Source organism: Chelmon rostratus, chromosome 10 (assembly GCF_017976325.1).
Source record: "Chelmon rostratus isolate fCheRos1 chromosome 10, fCheRos1.pri, whole genome shotgun sequence".
Taxonomy (NCBI): domain Eukaryota; kingdom Metazoa; phylum Chordata; class Actinopteri; order Chaetodontiformes; family Chaetodontidae; genus Chelmon; species Chelmon rostratus.
Window position 1 is genome coordinate 21,065,779 of NC_055667.1, and position 18,562 is coordinate 21,084,340.

The window sequence follows — 18,562 nt, forward strand, 5'->3', positions numbered from 1 at the left end:
CTAAGCATTGTGGAGGGGGGCTTATACTGCAATTATTGAGGTCAATCCACCTCAGTGGCTGTGGACACACCTTCAATTCCCCTGTGTATTAACTGGTGACAAAGTCATAGTAAAGACGGAGTACTGTTTCTCATATTACTCAGGTTTCAGATAAACAAATTTGACATAAATGCGACAGAATAATGAAACAGGCCCGTATATAAAGCAAAGAAGCAGCCAAAATATTGCAATCAAGAGTAAAACATAAAAATAACAGCTGATCTGTACGAGACACAATCATCTGTTTGGATGTATCTTTTGGTCTGAAGCAACCAGCTCGCTGACCAGAACGCTTGCTGCTGTCAAAGAAACCCCCTTTGTAACTTAAAGTCTTTTATGAGTCTGTCCATCTGAAGCTGACAAAATACCACAATACAAACTTTTGCAAGCTTGTAAGTAACTAAGTAGATTATCCTGCACATTCACTTACCACGGCTGGCTCCATCATTGAAAAAGACAAAAAGAAAAACAATCCCAGAATTTGAAAACAGGCACAACTCCTTAAAAACGGCAAACTCCTTGTGGATGTCGCAGTCCAAATATGTCCTTTACACTCGCTACTTGGAATTGGTTGGTCGCAAATTTTATTTTTACAGCTTTGACCTCTGTGGCCAAAGTGAACCCAGAGAGGACGATAAGTCTGACCAAACCAGCGTGTCTCAGAGGCTGAGGGATAATCCTGCAGTGTGCCACTTGAATAGCTTTAGAGGGGGAGGGTGCTGGCTGGGAAGAAGAGCAAAGAAGCGGATAGGACGGGTGAGAGAGAGAGACAACAAGTGGAGACAGGAATGTGCTGCTGAATTATGATGTTATTACTGACAGGACAGTTTATTACTGCATGGGGGCGCATGCATTAGCGCTTGTGTGGTGGTGTAGAAAGGGCATAGATGAGGAGATTCCTCCTATCAGTTTAATCCCAAATGCACTGCATAAACACACCTGAGACTCCGCTCACAGCAACACGACGCAACTAGATACTGCAGGTACCTGCTGAACATGAACGCTATTCAGAGAGTTAAAGAGAAGCCCTGATCCAGGTGAGAAGCATGTCCATGACACAGTGAGAAGGACCAGCATTGACAAGCCTTTGAAAGCACTGAATGGGAACCATAACAAACACATAAGCTTGTTACAGTAAGAAGATTTCAGGGAGATGAACTAACTTTACTCTAGCACACTACTGAGATCACTGTGTCCTGACTGATTAGACAACAGCAATTCAAAGAGAAGCCGCTGACCAAAACAGAATGTCCTTCTTTCTCTCTAGTAATGCAACTGAATTAACTACGGCTGCACTTTAAACGAATGTCAAACACTTTGAGAAGGAACTCCACTAGAAGCTTTCATATACGGTGGGTTCATGATGCATTCTGGTCGTCTGTGGATTCAGTTTGATTAGCGCTGCGTGCCTTCCTCCTGCACTGACTGAGTAACAGGACACACAAGGAGAGAGACCGAGGGAGGTCTTCCATTGAGATATGAGCCAGCAGAGAGTGACAGAAACAGTGGCACGGAGAAGAAGAGGATGGGAGGCGAGATGAAGACTGAAACCGAGGCAGGGAGGGTTGTTGAAGGCTGGGCGAAGGTGCTGCGAGCTCAGGGCGTAGCTGGTCAGACAGCCATGCTGTGTCTGAGTGGAGCCATAGGGCCAGCTGAACCCTTCAGCACAGAGCTGTGATTCATCTGACGGTGCAGCGCGGGATAAGCAGACTGCTAGATGTTGCCAGGAGACAGAGCTGCCTTGTGCAGACTTCACACACGTCGTAACAGCCGAGGCCGTCATTAAGCTGGCCATGTGACCGACGCTTCAGAAGGAGCGAGAAGGCCGGTTCGGCGGCGTCAGCTGTCCATCCCGCAGCGGACGAGTGGGACGTCCTCGAGTGCGGACATGCAGCAGCACACACTAGAGGGGAACTTGTGAAGTGTGAGAGCATGCTGAACCAAAGGAGAGAGGGACAGAGCACGGAAGAGGAGAAAACACTTTAAAAAATGCTGCAGTGATCAGAGATAGATTGAAAGAAGGCAGAGCAGTGGAGATAGAGGGGAAGTGAAGGAATCAGTGAGGGTGGAGGGTGAGGGCGGTGTTGTATTTATCAGCTGAACATGTAGTGCAGCGAGCCCCCCCTCGCTGCTCACTGGGGCATGGAGCAGGAGAGACAAATCTGAACTGACGTGTTGATCCAGACGAGGAGTCTGCAACAGAATTCAGGAAACAAAAGCCCTCATCTTCTCCCTCCTCCACTACAGAGGAAAGCCCTGAAACAGCTTCGTATGATGACGTTTGTTTATTTGTTAAGAACCACGACGAGCAGAAGAAGTAGAAAACAGTCTGATGTGAGCAAGGAAGATAAATGTGCTACCCATGTGGTTTTCCATCATGAGGAAACGCCTTATGTAAACAAGAGGCCATGCTAGCAGCTCTGTTAGGGCGTAATTAGGCACGGAGGTGCTTTGAGCTAAATGCACATTTTAGTTTAGCGTGTTAGCATGCTTACATTTGCTAATTACAACTGAAGACAAAGTACAGCTGAGGCTGATGTTAGTGTCACTAGCTTTCCAGGCGAGATGATAAATGAAGGAATCACCGTTATTATTAATTATTAATCCTGAGGAGGGAACGACCACCTGTACCAAATTTCACAGCAATCCGTCCAATAGTCATCGAGACAAAAGAGAAACGTCAACCTGCTGCTGGCAGGAGAAGTCATTAGGACTCATGAATGTATGCATAAAATAAACGTTGAGATATTTTACTGGCTGAGGCCTGCTGGTGCAGATGTAGATGTTCCCCCTGTGTCAGCGTGGGTTTCCTCCAGGTGCCCCGGTTTCCTCCCACAGTCCAAAGACATGCAGGTTAATTGCCAGTCTAAATTTCCCATAGGTGTGAATGTGACTTTGATTGGTTATTTGTCTCTGTATTCTAGGGTGTATCCTGTTTCCAATCCGATGTCAGCTGGGATCAGCTCCACCCTCGACCCTCCAAAGGATAAGCAGTTATGGGTAATGAATGGATGGATGGATGGATGTTGTAACATAGCAACCCCGTCCATGCCTGCAGGCTGGCTGTGTGGGTCATGATTTCAAGCAAACAAGCGCAGGATGACTCAGCTATCTGATCATGAGCGTCTCCGGAGATGCTCTGGGTCGAAGAATCAGGAATCAAGTTGCTGCATCATTGTTTGTTTCTTGTGTGCGTGTGTGGAGGGGGGGTGGGGGTCTTTTCCTGTCGTGAATCATCCAGGTGTGCTCTTGCTCAGCTCCCAGAACAACAGGCCACACAATAATTTGTCAGCACTGGGATGCAAATAAGAGAAAAGACAGCAGCATCATAAATATACATTGTTTTCTGCAGGGGAATGTTCTCTCCCTCCTCCCCCACCTCACAGGGAGGTCAGAGGTCATGGTCAGCTACAGGTCATATGGAGCTGGTAGCTCGCAACATGCTGACTGAGCAACATGCCACCTGACATCTGACAGCCTATAAAACAGTTTGTGCTCTGGTTCAATCTCTAATGTGTGATTGAAGGATGATCCACTATCACCAGAGAGAAAAGGTAATGGCCAGGCACTATGATATGGGCTTACAGAGTACATGTTACCAACTGAAAGCAAACAAATACTAGGTATGCACAATTTTCTGGAAAGATGAAATAATTAATCAAAAAGTAATTAATGAAGGAAAAAACTGAAACCAGTTAAGCTTGTTCACAATAATATGTGATACTAACAGAATATTGGTTCAGCAGAATGAATCAAATGGAGACTGAGTATCAGACAGTAAAAGTGTTAAGAGAATCATAACACTGACTTTGTTTTTAGACCTTTGGCTGAGAGAAATGGAGAAAGAACTGGGTGGTCATGAATGGGCTTTATTCAATTCACTACGAACACTATGAAAATAGAACAGCCAGCCTTTGCACTCCATTCAGAAGTGATCACTGAACTGAGTCTGCAGCCATGCTAACAGCACAGTAATGCTTTGAGCTAAACTTGGATCATTAACCAGTGTGTTGAACAAATGGAAATTTTGACCTGATGATGGCGCTAGATGAAAAGTTAGCAGCTCACCAGTGTCATGACAATTAATCCTGAGGTGGACGTGATTGTCTGCACCAAATATCATTGAAATACATCCAGTGACTGTTGAGACATTTCATACAAAATCATAAAAATGTTAACCTGCTGTAACCTTTTCCACACACGTGCAGTCTCAGCTGGACTCGACATGCATCTCCATTACAACAAGGCAACCTGCCTGAAGGTGCATCTTTAACTGATGATTCGCTTGTCTTTGTTTGATGCACTGTGCAGTGGTTGTTGCTACCTCACTAAGAGCTACTTATCATGGATTTTCAGGCTGTTACGGCTTTTCTTGGCACCTGCCGCTTATTTCTTGAAAAACAGAGATGGGATCATTGAAATTGATGAAGTGTCTGCTACTTTTGGCAACAGCTGATGTTATTTAAACATGTCGATGAATTGTCCCTGAATGATGATGAAGCCCATCTAATGTCAACACGCTTCGAGGCGGTCAGGCATGCTTTGACCCGACCCGGAGATGATCCTGTGACTTGGCACAACTCAGCAACAACTAAACCGGTAATGAAAAGGAAAATGAAAGTGGTATAGTTTGACTCTGCATGGCCAAAACTGCCAATGGAAAAGCCGTCAAGGTAAGTCAGTAGGTTGCCAAATCAGCAGTGTTTATCCTCTGGGGAGCACGAATGCACCAGCTTTGATTGCAAAGCACCCAATGACAGTGGAGATTTCACTCCGGATCAAAGCGGTGAACCAATCAATTCACGCGGCTAGAATAGCTGAAAACTTTAGCTTAAACTAAAGTGAGTCTGAGACACATCGATAGAACTTGGCAGTTCACATCAAACTGTTTCTGTCCCTCTGTTCTGCCTTTCCCTCCTCTGCACGTCGGCTCTCTCATAATTGCCTCTATCCTACCTCATTGTTACCTCAATCGCCTTCCTGCACAAGAACCAGTTCCAGTTTTTATGCTCCTGTAAAGTCCAACACATCTGACATGCAGTATAAGCATATAATTTAACAGTGGTCATACCTGCTTTAACTTGCAGCAAGAGCCTCAGCGAACGTCAGCGAGATCAATCAATAAGCTATAGACATAATGACATGACTCACTGCAGCTGTAACCTTGTTTACAACTATTGCTACAAACTAGGCACTGTGGAGACATTACTCGAAGCGTGACGCTACAGCTACACAGCCTTTTTCAAGTTTATGTAGAGTTGAGCTGTCAGAAGCAAACAGCAGTGACAGCCCAGTGGGTGGCGTGCGCTCATCTTAAGGAGGGTTCACGTTGCAGTGAAAGCGAGTATTTATCATTATGTTATACAGCCTACTTGAAAAATAAGTAAGATCATGCAGGGTAGTGAAGATGGAGGTGTCATGAGGTAGCAGTTGTCAAAGTTGTGTTTCGTATCTGCTTAGACAAAGCTGTGCAACTGGCTGTTTCAGCATTTTCAACTCTTAGATGTGAATGAAACTGTGAGTACAAACTACCAGCAAAGGTGAAAGTGAAAACTTCTAGTTCACTGACAAGACTGAGTACATAAACACATCACGACAGAATTAAAAATCCTAAGCAGCGCTACAGTGAGAAACAGCCATTCAAAGAGCCTTAAATTCTGTCTGCTTCTCCCGTTAACGAAGGGCTGCAGTTGTAATTTGAGCTTTGGAGAAATTTTTAAATACATAAAGCAGTTTGGATCAGCTTAATATCGGCTTCTGCGTCAGTTTTGGATCAGTTCATGCTAATGTTCATGTCCTGATTGTTTAGCCAGACTAATGGCATGGCTCCATTCGGATGGAAATGTCACGTGGTAAACTGGCTCGCCACTTTGGTCTAGACTGAAATATCTCAACTACTATCAGATGGATTGCCTTGAAATTTTGCACATTCATGGTCCTGAGAGGATGAATCCTACTGACTTTGATGATTGGCTGTTCCTCTAGTGTCACCATGAGGTTGATATTTGTGGTTTTGATTGAAATATCTTAGTAACTGTTCGATGGCCAGCCATGTCATTTTGTACAGACATCAATTTTTTTTCCATAAGGAAGAATTCAAATAACTTTGTTGCTGTATTTTTCATCAATTAATGCAACGCAATTAATGTAACACTCGACTAATTTGCAAGTGTTGGCATGCTAACATGCTAAAATGAGATGGCGAGCATTATTCTGGCTAAATATCAGCAGGTCAGCTTTGTCACTGTGAGCCTTTTAGCATGCTGATGTTAGCATGAAGCTCCCTGCTGTGTCTAAGTAGAGCCTCACAGAGATGGTTTTGATACATTCAATACGTCAAACTAATTGAGGAAAATAACTAAATGAGGAAAACATGATTTCTCAGAGGTAAATTCAAATAAGATTGCTGAAAGTGGTTGTTGAGCTGTTGCATTATACTGGAGACTGTGGTGTTTCTTGGAGCACTATGAATTACAGAGTGAAGGCTAGTACTGCTAGTACATACATGATAGCTACCCTAATGAACCATCCATGCCAGATACTTTGTGAACATAAATACCAAAGAACAGATAAACAGTGAGAGATCCCAGACAGATGGAAACAAACAGGGACAGAGAGAGAGAGACATTCAGGCAGAGAGACAGGAAGAAACTACTGAATGAATGCTGGCTGGATCCAACCTCAGATTTGAGGAAACACACATTTCACAAAAGGAAGCACCCACAAAGACACACACACACACGCACACGCACACACAAACACACACACACTTGACTGAGTTGTGATTTAATGGAGCGTCCTGAGCGCTGCTGCAGTGGTTATGTAACTGTCAAGCCTCTTGCCACAAGCCTCCTGGTGACAGTGTGGTGAAGACAGGGGGAAAAAGCGGCCGGGGGAGGGCAGGGAGAGACGGACCGGGGAGGCAGAGCAGAGCAGAGGAGGGGGAGACAGACATATTGTGATGGGCGGTGATGAAGGAGTGAACTGCAGCAGTGGCTGCGAGATGGAGCGGAGAGGATGGAGGCTCTGGTTCCAGTCCAGTTTTTCCTGATGTCCCGGCTGACAACGGCAGCAGAGGAGGGGGGGTGCGTGAATGAACGAGGCAGTAGACAATCTGGGAATGTTGCTCTTCAAACGCACCAGCTTTCTGCCGTCTTACTGTTTAGCTGCCTGATGCTGCGCTGAATACTGATGGGCTGCCTTCAGGAGCGCCGCCTGTACGTGTGTGTGTGTCAATGTATGAGGTATGCACAGTTAGTGGGAGGTGGAGCGATGTAAAAAAGAAAGAGCGCTACAGATGATTTCTACTAAAAAGGGTTACACGCCTAAAAATATTTAAAATATGCAGGTTTTACTGCTTTCAACAACAGAAATTACATTTAATTTCCTTTATCAAAAGCAGCTTGTTAGTGACATCCTTCGGTCCACTCTCTAAAGTAAATGTTACACATGTAGGTGATAAGCAATAAATAAAACATTCACCATCACCATCTTGGTTTAGCCTGTTAGCATGCTAACATTTGCAGCTGAGTCTGCAGGACAGAAACCATCAGAGGATGTTGCAGTTCATCCTGAGGGGAACATGAATGTTTTTACCCGATTTCATGCTAATCCATGGAATAGTCCAAGGGTAAATTTAATAAAAGCCATGAATGTCCACCTTATGGTGGCGCTGAGAGAAAAGTCACAGGATCACAAAAGTCAGGAACATTCATGGCTACAAATGTCTGAATGGGACATCCATGTTACTTAAATACTGACCAGCAACATAAGAGCAAGCAATCTCCCCCAAAATGGCAATAACAAGTCAAGATATATAGAAAAGGTGCATCAGGCACAGTGTCAATGCAATGAGCATCTCCCTGATGCAGTATGATAACAATAACAGGAAACTGAAAGGAGAAGACAAGCAGCAACACCAGTTTGCCCAGAGACACGTCTACTGAATGTCCAGACTATAATCATCTTACATCCCTATTTATACACCCACCTCTAATACCCAGAGGCCATTTAGGGAGGGTAACTGACTGATTCCACCGTATGACTGGAGACTGAGACTCAAATCAGACCTCAGTTCCAAAAATCAAGGGCTTGGACTCCCATCTGGACCAGGACCTGTTTGCAGCAAGAGTCAACTCACAGCGAATGAAGACATAACTCAGCACTCGAGAGCAAAAACCGTGATCAGATTAGACAAAGTTAAAGCGCGGCGAGCTGTAGCTCATTAAAACAAATCAGTGTATCTTTTATTTGCGTTCATATCATATCTTGAATTGGCACACACCTGTGCTGTTTATTTGAGGCGGTCTCGACAACCGATGTGGCCAATTTGGCTCGCAGAGTGACTGATGGACGCGTCTAATCATGAGCCAAACTAGTGCTGGTGGCTGTTAAATAAAGACGGAGGGAAAATAAATAAGTCTGGTGTAAATGTTTCTGTGTAGGAATTGGCTAACGAGCCTGAAGGCATAAACAAGCCACTAAGCCTGGGCGACCTCCCCAGCTGGCAGGAGGGAGGGAGCAGCGATCAGCTCTAAATCTGACTGTAAGAAGTAAGAATATCAGTACCCTACTTTCCACGTTTTTATAGGCCATGCAGCGAAGTGCGGCTGACAGCAGATAACAAATGCTCTTTAAACATTATTACTGGCTATACAGCAGCTACAAACCAAGACTTTCACAAATAAATTCTACCCTCCTTACTTTTTATGTAATTGTATTATTACAAATGTTATTATCAACGTAAAGATTTGCTTCTTGATTTATGGCTTTCTCGAAAAAACAATCATGGCGATACATCAAGAATTTACCTTTGACCAAAACAGCCAACAAGTTCTGTCCAGTGATTCAAAGGCTCAATTCAAATCTCTTGCAATTACTAAAAAATGACATTTTATATTATGAAAATGCTGAATCAAACTGGCACATTTTGTCCTTGATTATATATTTGAAATTAAGCTAATTGAAGTCTAGAACTCCCCTGATCCGACGAGCCACTTTGTGGTTAAGTGGTTATCTGAAAAAACTAAAGAATAGGAGCATTTCTGAAAATCAAAGAGGCAACATGATGTGAATAGTGTATTTGCGGAGGATGGCGATGTATTTTCAGAGGCCAGAGAGGAGAAAACAATGTCTGGGCAAGACTAACAGGTATAATATTGCTGCTGGTGATGTTGTTTTCTTTGCAGCTGTATTTCTTGAGAAACCTTTTTGCGCATTTGTTTACCGACAGTATAAACACACGATATTCTTCTGACCCAGCTTCCTCTCCCGGACCAAACTGCACAGGATCCCCGGAGAAGCCTTCCTGAACTGGGCCATCGTGTGCTGACGAGCCTTCTCGCACGCACAAACAGCAGTCTGCGCTCATCAAACAGCTGCTCAACCTCCCTGCTGCAGCGGGGTTCTGTCATAACGCTCCGTAACAAAGAGATCAGACGAGGAAATCAATAATCACTCCTGAGTTATCCTTCCTCCCAGTGAGACAACCACAGCTGCTCTTACCAAGGTAACAAAAGTACATTCTGAGATAATCGCCCCTAAAAACAACAACAAAAAAAGGGTGAATTATTAAAAGAGTCAAAATGTTATTGATACCCAGAGACTCCAGTGGATACGATGGACTGGAGCTGGAGAGCTGGGATGCAACCCTACAGTAGCAGTGTAATCCTATATGCCACGTTAATCATGCAGCACACACTCCTGCTCAGAGCAGACCACATAAAGGACAATTCAATATAAAAGTCTCATATAAGAAACGAAAATGACCTCCAGTTAGCACACTGCAACACTCTCATGAAATATTAACAGCGCGGACAAAGAGCTATTAATTACCTCAAGTGGTGTGTTTAGCATTATAAATTATACAAAAGGTCCTAAAGAAGCCTGCTATGGACCTGCTGGATCACCCGTGAAACCAAAATGAGGCTAAAGCTGACGGGAAGATTTCGAAGAACACACAGCACAAACGGGTTGAACTCACCTTCTCCACCAGTGGGAGGTCAGGTTTCCATAAACCTAACAGAGAGCTGTTGGTCCCCTGCAGGAGATCACCTGTGCAAAGAACAACACGAGATGTCGGGGTCAGTCCTCCGAGCGTCGAGTAACACTAAGCTTAATCGCTGCTAAATTGCTCTTAATGGGAACATGAACGGAAATCAGCCCGACGTGTGTCAAAACACCAATTATCTTTACAGACGCAGAGATGTTGAGAGATTAGCTGAGTTTCATTTTGAACCATCACAGTCAAGGGGAGATTAGTAAACTCTGACTCTGTGGGAAGCAGATTTAATAACCTCAGCCTCCTCTATGTCTTTACAGGTTTACACTCTGATAATCTGAGATAATTAACGTTGGCAGAATCATAAACCAGTCACTCTTAATGTAAACTAATTAATCAAGCACTGTGCTGATTTCTGTTGTGCAATGATTTTTGGATTTTGAGGAATTTGGATGTGTGACACAAACACATTACAATGACATAAGATGAACAAGTAATATATGTATATATGTATATATTCAGCATTCATTTTAAAAAGTGTAACATTTCTGCTGTCATACCGCATTTTAACAGTATGCAGCCCACACAGCCCACAAAAATTCAACACATACTGCTCACCCACACTGCAAAACCATGATATACTGTAGCGAAGTACATTAGAAAGAGCTCATAATATATGGTCCTCGAACGCAACATATAATAAACCTCAAAAGACCGGGTAATAATCACTTCACTCACATGCACGCAGGTTTAAAGCTTATAGTTGGTGTGAGAATGCTTCAGATAGGTTTCTTTCTCTTGAGGTAGAGCTAACATTTCAGCTGGATTTACCGTCTGTTACCTCGCCATTAAGCTAACATGTTGAAAACCACCGTGCAGCTCTCTGGATAACATGATCGTTTCAGGCATGTTCATTTGCACTTGGCGCTGGGATAATCCAGTGGATCATAGTGCTCTTTTTCAACATGAATTATTCCGTCGCCGGTGCGGGCTAGAAATGCTTGAATTTACATAAAATAAGCAAAGAGGAAAAGAAACCGACACTCTACATTTTAAAAATCGCTGGTTCGATATTCTTTGAAACACAGGGATCTCCAAAAAACAGTGAGTCAGCCTCTGAAAAGTGATGATTTGCTGCTTTTCTCTGTTTTATATCATTGCAGACTGAATATCTTTGGGTTTTAGACTGTTTGAAGGAGCTTTTTTTTTTTTTAATTTAACAATTCAACCCAGTAAATAATTGACAAATGGATCAGGATCACCAGTTGCAGCTCCAGCTTCGACATCATGCTCATATCATCATACGGCCATCTTGTCTTCTCTTTAATACCTACATATTCAGTGTGCAACATTGATGAGGTCATAATGACTTCAATTCAGCTTAATCTGTCTGAAAGCATCACGTGACTGACTGAGTTATTCTCTTTTCTGCATCTGTGTTTGAATACGTGTGTGTTTGAGTCATTTAAACGTGGTGTGCCTGGACCTGTGTGTGTGCGCAGGGATCTGCTCCTGCACCTCGTGAACAGGATAAGCAGCTCAGATAATGGATGGATGGACTGGATTTGCAGGCCAAACCGCGATGGAGCAGCCCACCCATCGAAAGGGAGCAACCGGAGCTGTGGGCGCAGTGGGACGCCTGACAGCGGCCACCTCCAACAGCTTCTGGCACAAATTAAAATGCTGAGTCATGGTCACTTTATGGTGGTTTTCATCTGACTGTTCATAATTCTGAAGAGAACTGAAGGACAGACACCAGCAGCCTCCTGATGAAGAAATCCCAACATGGATTGCTAATTATTTAGCAGCTAGCTGCAGGTTGAAACAATTAACTGATTAATCTGTCAGTCAACAGAAAATTAATCAATTGGAAACTTTTTTTAAAGCAAAAGTGGCAAAATTACCAGGCTCCAGCCTCTTAAATGCTCATTTTCTTTATCAGGCATGATAACAAATAAATATCTTTGGCTTTGATAACACATTTGACGTCACTCTGGCTCTGGGAAATTGACATCATTCACAATTTCCAGACATTTTATAGACCAAAGGATTAATCTGCTGAGCGGTTGTTAATTGCAGCCCCAGCTTCAATCCAAGAATGTCACCACACACAGCACAATGAAAACACAATGAAATGCTTTACTATTCCAGGAGGCAACATTATATCATCTGTCTCTCTGAACATGACCATGAGGAACACACCCTCTAGTGTTCAAAACAATGACGTGAAGCTGCTGCATTCACAGGTACGTTCAGCCGCCACCAGACAACGCATGAACGAAACCCACCGATGCTGAGGTCTAAACATTCACGCCAGTACCGATCCAGACCCCGGTGCATGATTCACGCCCTCGATTGGCACGCTGGGACTCCATTTTGAATCGCCCGAAAATACCCTGACACATACTAAACCATTGCTCCGCCTCAGGTGGAGCTTCGCCTCGTGAGAGGCGGCAGGTAGCATGAACCTCATTCACACTGCCCCACGAAAACAAACACATCTGTTGGAGTAGGAAACTGGAGAGAGATTATGTGACTCCTGGAGATAAACACACAGTAAAGGACAGTCATTATTAAAGTTAAAATCAGCTGTCAGATATCCCATTGAGCGGATTGATTATTCCATTAATATTTCAGAAAATACACAGTGCCTTACAAATGGAAGCAGATTCACAGATAGAAAAACAAAACAGAACTCGTTCTGTTTTGAAGAAGGCACCGTGGACGCTCCTGATAATCTCCAATGTCATAAATCTTCCGCCGAGGATAGAGTCTTCCCTCCGTGTGTGTCCTCCTGCGCCGAGAGAAATGAGACACGCCAGCTGCCCTTCAGACTCCCTGTTCCTACATTGCCTCTTTTTTCACACCTTGTCAGACACCACTATCTCCTCCTTTAACAGAGCAACAGGAACCTTTAACCCTTTCATCAGCAAGCACATGAAAGAGGACATAAAAAACAAAAAAACAGACAGCCCCACTATTTCACACATTGTCCCGTCCCTCCTCACACGACGTCTCAGGACCGTCCACGAACACCAAAACCTGCGACAGTGTGGCAAAACAACAACAAAAGGTCGCTGACATGACTAAACCCCACGTTCCCCCCTGTGAGGTAAATAAAGACAGACATGACAAGGACCACATCTAACCGAAACCTGTTTTGAATTGCTTGGATGCAGGTTTGCATGTGAAATGTGATTTGCACACATCAGTATTCTGCAGCAGCTCCTCTATTAGCCCTCACATTGTTCTAATGAAACATAATAACCAAGCGGTGGTGGGAGGGAAATCTCATCTGAAACTAAATTATTGCTATGTGTTAAAAAGCAAAACTGATTATGCATTTAAGTGGCATCTAATGTGATGAGAACACAGCAGCCCTCACTTGTCAGAAGTCCTGCACTTATTTTAGATATCTCACATTTAACAGAAGAACAAACAACCAAAAAAATGACAATAGCTTGAACTGTCGTGCTTCCCACACTTCCCACGCTCCTGCTAATCCTTTGTCAGTTAATGTGGACGAGGCCAAAAAGGAACAACATTCAGAGGATGCAGATTAAAAACTACCTAAAACTATTACTTTCACTCTGTGGGTTAACCTCACTGTGCTCCTGGTGGTGGATAAAATTCATGTCACAGCTACTGTTTCCCATTAATGGTTAGAGATAACCACAGATCAAGCCAGTGGCCGCATGAGTGCAAACGGTAATTAAATTCCTGAGCGGGAAGATGCCGCCTCATCATAATCACAAACAAAACGGGTCAAGCATGGAAACACGAAATGAGCAGCACCGCAGACACCGTGCGCAGTTCGAGGTGGCATGCTCGTGGTGGCCTTAGAAAATGAACGCATAGCCTCAAAGGGAGAAGGGAGAGTAGTTTGTGACTTAATTAATAGCTCTATGGCGCTCAAGGACACAGGCGAGCACGGACGCCGACACAAACAGAAGCACATGCAGAGAGTTATTACCCGAGTTTCAGCACTGATACCAAAATAAGCTTTTCCCTTTTGTAATCTCTCACAACTTAATCATACAGCATGTTATTTCTGCCACTAGGGGTCTCTCAATCAAAACAACGACAAAAGAGGGAATTTGATGATGTCATGAAGTAGCGTGGGATCATGTGAGTTGTTGTCTCCATTGCTGATGAAAATGAGGAATGGTGCTCCATCATGACCGAGCACTACAAACAATACTAAACAACAGAGTGGCTAGCTAGCTAGTTCCTCGACTTCCTTCCTAGCTCTCTGACGTATCTGTTTGTGTTTCCTGCTTTCTCTGGAAGTTACAACAACTAGAGGGGGTAAAGGGGATAAGATGACATTGACCGAATGAATGTCAGCTTGAATCAAAGGGCTGGTTTCTCCGGGTTTGAACACTGCTGGAAACATTTGGAATAACAGAAGTCAACAAAACATAATATATATAATATTATGCCTTTAAACGCTGCATAAACACAAGAAGCTATACAAGTCCTTTGCCCTTTCTCTTAAATTAGCAAAAATTGTCATTGAAATCAGTAATAATTACAGACTATGGACACATTTCAGTTGGTACCAAAAAAAAAGGATTGAGGTTCGATACCCAGTTTTACTAACTAGGCCCAAAGTTAGGCCTGAACAGCCTGCGATAGGTCAGCGACTCCAAACCTGCAGATAAATCTGAAGGTAAATCTGAGGGGTCACGAGATGATGATGGAAGGATAGCAATGAAAAATAAAACATCTGTTTTTCACAAAATTGCAGTATGATTATTTTTGTATGACTTCAATGAACGATTTTGGCTTTTCCCCCATGCTACATTATGAATACTTTGATATGTTTTTTTTACCGTGCACTACACTACCGTCCTTTATGATTAAACACAAGAAGGCCACAGTTTGTTTTGTGGTCACAGTTTCAAGGGTGGGAACCAGACAGACAGACGAACAGACAGACAGACAGACAGACGAACAGATAGATAGATAGATAGATAGATAGATAGATAGATAGATAAATAGACAGATAGACAGATAGATAGACAGATAGACACAGACAGACAGATAGATAGACAGATAGATAGATACAGATAGACAGAAACACAGACAGCAGACAGACAGATAGATAGACAGACACAGACAGACAGACAGACAGAACAGAAATCAGCACAGGTCCCACAGATCTTGGAAAAATGGTATTTTGAGCAGATATTCGTCTGGAGGACTTCCTGGTTCTAGCTCGTCTTCGAAGAGTGAGGACTCTGCTGATTAATAGCCAGCACTCTTGAACCCCCCCCCCCCTTCCGCCACAGAATTGGATTACCCCCCCTGACAGTATCATCATCTCTCCTCTGCAGCCTCGTGTCAGGCTCTCTTGGGGGCACCTTGACTGCTGACAGCGAACAGTGAGTTCAGCACCGCGGACAGCTCCACAACAAGCCGAGGCGGACACGAGCGGCCCGTCTGTCATCTGCTACGTCACCGGGAGGCTGGACAGCTGCAGGGTTTGATTGGAAAACACGCAACAGCCGTGCATCCAGCCCTGCATCCGACCCTGCATCCGACCCTGCATCCAGCCCTGCATCCGACCCTTCATCCAGCCCTGCATCCAGCCGTGCACTCTCCGCGGACAGCAGCTGCGAGGCACGGCTGGATGTTCGCGCAGGCTTTCAAAAAGAGCGACGCTACCACGAAACAACAGCACAAACACTAACATCTCCGCCGCCGAGCTCATCAGCGTGGCTACGGGTCAGCTGTGAGCCTGGATGCATTTCAGCTCGGGAGCAGATTTGATTAATGATTAAAAAGACCACATGCACCTAATCCCGTGTAGAAAGCAGGATGCTCCTCCTCTGTGGTCGGTTTGTCAGAGAGGAAGAAGAGGAAGAAAAAAACAATGACGCTAGAGATGGCTCCTCGCTGTGCTGTGACAACCAATTACATAACGTCAGAGCGGAGTGCTCATTAACATGCGCGTCCATTTCATCGAGAGATTCTTCAAAAAACACCCTGACTCATATGCAATGAATTATTAACGATTAAAACCCATCATGCAGAGAAAGAACTCGTGATTCCGACGCGTTTGGTCGACGCACTTAACGTCCCTGGTCTTGTTTACCCATTTGGCGCATGGATAGGAGCATAAAATGGCAATCCTTCCCCAGGCTTGACCACCATCTCCATCTACTGTAGTGCAGCAAGCCAACAATCTTTAATATCATATTGGTCATTTATGTTCTGCAGAGACTATTTAAGCAAATAAACACATTGCATTGCTGACACAATTTGGACACTGAGGTCAAATCCGCTCTTCCTGGTAAATTCAAAGGGCACCAGAAACAGCTGCATAGTAAAAACAACACCCCGCATCGTGTTAGAAATTCAAAGGAAGTCACAGAATTAGGTTGACAGTGCAAAACCAAAGTGAAGCACTCGAGAATATAGTTTCGCTGGAGAGCAGAAGCTGCAATAGTAATCCAAGATGATGCAAGATGGTCCTCTTCACCCTTGGCGTATGCAAACAGCGGTACACCATTTAAAATGACGCATGCATAATTGAAAATCGCTCTATTGCAAGTGAATCTGTAGTACTCAGTCGGTCTCGCGGCAGAGGGGGGGTTGAGACATGGTCCCAACGATGGGAGACGACGCGGGGAACGAGATTCCTTTATCCCTGCGTCGCCCTTTGCTATGAAAGGATGCTCAGCTTCTCTTCCCTGTGCAGCAATGTGGCACCAACACGGGGAGGACACACGGGCTGACTTACCAGAGACGCTGGCTGCCGCTCAGGTGCACCGCTATCTGACAGCCTCCGCTGCGGTTTATTCAGTATTTCCCCTTGCAGTGACAGAAGGTGACCCTGCGTTCTCCGCAAGACTCCGCATCCACTAGATCACGATGCACGCAGCAAGGGGGAGCTCCACAGCACAGGCGCGCGTCGGGGGGATGGCCCAGCGATTTCCTTTCAATGGACGACAGAAATAGGCTGCGGGGGAAACGAGCGGGCCAATGCAGGACTTTTCAAATTCCCCTCCCAACATTTGCCCCACGAGCTTAGGGGAGCTTTGCCAGATGTGTCCGCATCTGCAGGTGGGAGCGGGTCGTTCGCGTTCGTCGGCTTTCACGAGCGTGAAAGTTTTGTGTGGGCCATATTTGAGTGCGTGGAAATTATTTTTTCATTATAGTAAATAGATAACTGGCTAAAATAACATTGCAGTTTATGTTTATAATTTAAACTGGGGAGAGCCCCCCCAAATGTGACTTCCACTTTCCGACCAATAAGGAGAGGGGATGGTGAGAGGAGGCGTCGCCGCTTCCCCCTCTTGTCAATCACGCCCACATTGCACTACACTGCAGGGCAGGGAGGTGGAGTGTTTTTGTCCTTTGGCTGCCAAACAGGCCTACAGACTCTCCATCCGCTGTCTCAAGTACATAAGGAAGGTCTGTTCACCTGCTGGCTGATGTAGTTCTGACGTTTTGTACCAAAGTGCTCTCTCAAACAATGAAGTGCTGTGTTACACTCAGTGGGCCAGCGGCACCGTGAGCGCCCACAGGTGAGCTAGATCCACCTGGACACATGTTAGGAAACATGCCTTGAGGTCAAAGAGGAGTGCAGCGCTGAGCTCTTCTTATCTCTGTGTTTTTGTCACTTTTTTGGAGCTGCTTTACGTTTGGATGACCCAGCGTAATCATGAATGATGTTAGTTTGGTTCGTCAGCGTGAGAACATTTAAATGACAAAACCCAAATAATGATGTTTTCTGCATTTGTAAGGATTTTTCTTCGTAGGTTTAATCACTGCATCGCAGCCTTGAGTATAAAATGACTCATGGCCTATTGAAGTTTTTCCTCTTTATTTACTCAAGGACTTCCTGAATGTTATTCTAAAGAATGTCTGTTCTGAGATATAACTATCACATGCTCACAGTGCAGGCTCTTTCCATCGCTCTTCCTCTTAAAGTGCACTTTCAAACCATAAGCTATGTGCCTCCACTCTTTCTGGACAGGTGCACTGATAATACCCTTTAGAAATTTCATCTGCCTGTAGTCCCACAGTCCCACAGACGTGCCATTTCTCTAGTTCCCAACAAAACAAGAAATAAACAGCAGCCACCTCTGTTAAATCAGGGGAGAGAACATTGTTGTGCTGGTCCTTTCGACTCTCAGCGGAGCAAAGCGCCCTGCCAAAGCCACTCAGCATCTAACACAAACAGGGTGAAGAGAGGAGGTGTTTGTTCCGTGGAGATGAGGCTGCTGGAGGAGCAAATGCCTTAAAGCAGATCAACTGGATGGCGGCTTTGGTCTGACTCTGAGGAGCAATGACTTTACGCTAATTACATAATGAAATCTCCATCAGTACTGATTGTTCATTTGATCATTGCGGTTACTCGCTGCTGAACAACTTTTCTTTATCTGAGCTGCAGCAATGCTTCGATGCACAGTCACATGTGCCCGACATATTTCTGTTTTTACATAAAAATTAACAAATACTTAGGCACTGTCTCCGCTGCATGTCTACCCTTGACCTGCAACCTGCACAAAC

At 44.5% G+C, this 18,562-nt stretch overlaps 1 protein-coding gene across 2 annotated transcripts in view; it reads right to left on the reverse strand.

The window, feature by feature from the left end:
• The window catches only part of LOC121612556 (protein kinase C and casein kinase substrate in neurons protein 1-like), a 34,991-nt gene extending 18,325 nt beyond the window's left edge, over positions 1-16,666 (reverse strand). Inside the window, exon 1 of one of the 2 annotated variants that reach the window (XM_041945514.1) lies at positions 16,613-16,666. The gene's annotated coding sequence lies outside the window, so the exon portion shown is untranslated. Of the gene's footprint in view, positions 1-469; positions 689-16,612 lie in introns of those variants that run through there. The other variant, XM_041945513.1, reaches the window with a different exon arrangement.
• Positions 16,667-18,562: the final 1,896 nt, after the last annotated feature.